Raw genomic sequence first — 4,099 nt, 5'->3', positions numbered from 1 at the left:
GTTGCTAGTTGTGCAGAATGGCTGAATGAAATTTAAATGGATGTCACATGAGCTGAAGAGATAGTGTGTGTGAAGGACATGTCCTCCCATCTGTATGGTAGAGGCACTCGCCGGTGTAATATCCTTGCAAGTCTCCAGTAGCGCCTAAATTCTTCTTAAAGGACAAGGCGCGTTTTATTCTTGTTTGCAAATTAGACAAATAGACTCGGTCAAAGATAGGACTACCAAGTGGGGCATTAACTCAAGCTTACAGCCGCGGTTGTGCTTGTTTTACATAGAGAAAAATGCATGGAATAAAGAGACAGACAGCCCATCAGTTATGGCGCATTCAATTTCCGCGGCCCATTTGCCGGTCGGCTATCACTTGTCACCATTAGAGGCCAACCTTTGAAATCTTTTGGTTCTTAATTACCGAGGCCAGGGCTAACCTTTAGCGTCACGACTTTAAAGTGAAAGGGAGGAGTGAGAGTGAACGGCAACATGACTTACCAACAGATGGCTTTTTAACCTCCAGCAGAGAAACTCGCCCCATGTGCCTTGTCTCCAATTAGGATTTTGCCACGAGTAGTATAAGAAATGACCTTTGGCAATATGGGGCACTGGAGAGAGCCTGCATTAAGATACTGGCACTGATGGTGTATTCAGAGGAATCTGAACTGAAACAGGCATCAGTATTACTTCTGTGTGACTGTTCAGTAAAACTCTTAAAGTAGACTTAAATAATACAGTTTTTGTCCAGATACTTTGTGGACCACCAGCCATTCCCATATGGCGTGTGAGTACAGAGACTGACTCTCCTCACATATTATTCTGTGGTGCTGGACTGATGCTTTAATCATTATGACTGTGTATGAAAGCATGCGCAAACACAACAGGGATAAGATGCTGTTGAATCGTGGGGTCAAGTTATATCAATGATGTGTATTCTTCGGTTAAGTATGGTTATTAAAGATGAATAATAATACTAATAATTAAATAGAAACTGGAGAAATTCAGAATGATATGTAAGCATCAATAGAAAAGAGGCATACATGCAGTAGAAGTAATATATGCCGCCATGCGCGACAACAGACAGCAGTATGTAGGCAATGTCATGGCTGTGGTTGTTGCTAGCACACCAGAAAACATATCACACACCTTGAGTGTGTCCTTGCTTTTAAACAACTATTGCCAGCAATTTACCCAAAATTTCAGTTAAAAAAATATTCTAAAGATTGATCTTTAGGCTAATCTCTAGTTTTCATGTATATCTATGATTTATCAGCAGAACCCATGGGGATTTCACTTCAAGCATAGCTGTCAAGTTGTCAAATGTGAAGGTGTCCTACGGTCTTGTTGTTAGATCCAGAATCTTGGTATTTTCTCAATAGTGTGTTATGGCCAATGTACCATGGCTAAGCTCAATGTGTTTTCTTGGGGAGTTCCAGAATGTTCCAAATGAAAACATGCAGATACGGTAGCGCACTGCCTGTGTTGCACTGCAGAATACATGTGGAAATAAAGCATGATGTAATGTCTGTCACATGATCAGGAAGAGCCTTCTGTTTGTTCCCTGATAATTAGACTGTGTGGGTGTGTGTGTGTGGTGGTGGTGGGGGTGGGGGGTTGTGCTAAATGGAGGGTCCATGGGGACACTCTGGTGACAGTCGGACCGCTGTGGCGGCCGCTGGTCATTTGCTGGAGCAGCATCTGTTTGCAAGCGAGGGTGTGAGCAGTGTGTTTAATGTGGCTCTGCGGCCTGACACGGCCCATTATTGATATTTCCTGATCAAGCGGTCCAGGAGGTGCCTGAGCAAGCCTGCCAGATGTGTGAGGTTTCAGAGTAATTAACCACTGCCACGGGCAACGGAGGAGGCGGAAGCCCAAGTGTTTGTCTAAGAAACAAGAAAGAGAGAGAGAGAAAGAGAGAGAGAGAGAGAGAGAGAGAGAGAGAGAGAGAGAGAGAGAGAGACTTAAGGACAGAGCGACAGAGAGCGGAGCTGAAAAGCAAAGAAAAAACATCACACAAGTGGGAGAGACTGGACAAATTGCTTTCTTGCATGCATAAATATCACAGAGACAGCTGTTTGTGTTGCCTTGACATCCTATTAACTAATAATAGGTATACCGGATTGTATGCCATGCCTGTCAGGACAATTTTTGTCATAATGTGATTATCGTATGGGCAATCTAACACTTGTCACTTTGGACCATATCCCAGACATTTAATCCCATTGTGTGGGGAAAAAATCAGTATTTATGACAGTGGTTATCTTTTCCCAAATGCTACTTTTATAAGGTGTTTGGAGAGAATTAAGGGTAGAGTAAATAAAACACCTCCAGATTGAGCTGCGGGTGGTGTGGGTCACATCCAGACAACTGAAAGATATTGAAATCCGGCAGATTTGCAAGTGCTATTCCCAAAATAATGATACATTTTTGTGTCTGCTTTCATACTCATACTTATACACAAAACATGTATAAAGGAGGAACCTGCTGCACCAGTAATGTGACATATACTGATATTCGGAAACATGACTCTGATATATGGCATCCAAACAGATTTAAGCCACAATATTGTGGCCTTATGCTGAGGAATGACTTAATCGGTCTATTTTTGGTAACACTTTACTTAAACCCGGTATCTATAAAGCATTATAAACCAATTCATAAGGATTGACATCAGTCTACATAATTATTCATACTTAGAAATGACTATATTCATAAAGTGTTCCAATGTTATAGTATAAGCCCTTATAGCTGTGTCAAAGCTTCTTCACCGCGTCATAACGGACTTTTGTTATACTTTTAACCGTCAACGGAGACTTCTACAGTCCTTATTGTACATCCACACATAACTCTCTAAACTGGGTAATCTTGGCTGGCGTGTGTGGAAGCATAGGGGTGCACACTTATCGCTAACACCGCGCCAAACATTTCTCTTCACGTTCATTCATTTACCGTTAAACAAAATCTCCGTTTTATTGCCCAAATGATGTTCGACAAAATCACTGTTAAGTTGCCTTTGCATATAGCATGTGTATAATAATGACACAATATGCATACCACGTTTGTTCAATGGCCAATGTTGAATAATTACCTTGCCGCCATTACATCCTCCTTGTTTTCTTAGGAAGTGCGCTCCCGTCCCAGAACGACTTTATGATTTGGGCAGGTTTGCGAGGAACGTGGTTTTGCCCTCGCAAATCAATTAATTTAATTGAGTTATAAGGTTTTCAATGGTGGATGTGACCTATAACTATTGTTATCATTATTTTGAAGGCCTGACTTTGTTACAATTATTATTGTTACCATTTTAACTTTGTTTAAAGTGAATTTCTTCTGCCACATGGCATCACCTGTGATGGTATGGGCCAATGAGTGGTAGTTCAGCTACCTGACAAAATGGCTAGCGTGGTAGTAGTTCGAAAGCTTCTGTGCTGAGAGCTTCTTTGGTGAGAGTTTGGTTGGTGAGCTATATCTATGCTCTTCTCTATCTTCCTCAGAAGTGTGAGGCTGATATCTTTGTGCTGTCTGCCTTCTGGGACATTTGTACTACACTTTACTGTTGGCTGTACATATACAGCTGTTTGTAAATATATTTTGTTTCAATTTATATTATTAGTATTTTTGTTTATTTTTTCATATTGTTGGATTATGCACCTGGTGGAGGACAAATACATTTCCAACCACAGATTTTTTGTCTCCCTGCTGCCTTTTGTGCCTACCCTAAAATACCCTTGACACGGTTACCCTTTGACAATGTTTAATAGACATTTATAAATGTGTTTACAATGCTTTATTATGGATGCTGAGTTTACCCTATTTTTGATACTCCCTGCACCAGACACCCGTTGGTAGACACTGAGTCACTCAGTTGCATCTCACCGCCCACTATGGCAAAACAGTACTCACAAGGTGTCTATGAGGATGCCAATTCATTTGAGCTCCGACTTCATCAAGGCCCATAGTGTGATGATTTCACAGTTAGGTTATGAGAGGATTTCATTTACTTAATTCTACCATCAAGGGAAATTAAATCAAATGCAGCATTGCCAGTTGGTTCCCTCACAATTAATGTTTGTCAGAGTTTCAGTCAGGAGCCGGTATGGTTAAAACT

This window comes from Clupea harengus, chromosome 12 (genome assembly GCF_900700415.2).
Source record: "Clupea harengus chromosome 12, Ch_v2.0.2, whole genome shotgun sequence".
Classification (NCBI taxonomy): domain Eukaryota; kingdom Metazoa; phylum Chordata; class Actinopteri; order Clupeiformes; family Clupeidae; genus Clupea; species Clupea harengus.
This window is presented reverse-complemented; position numbering follows the sequence as displayed.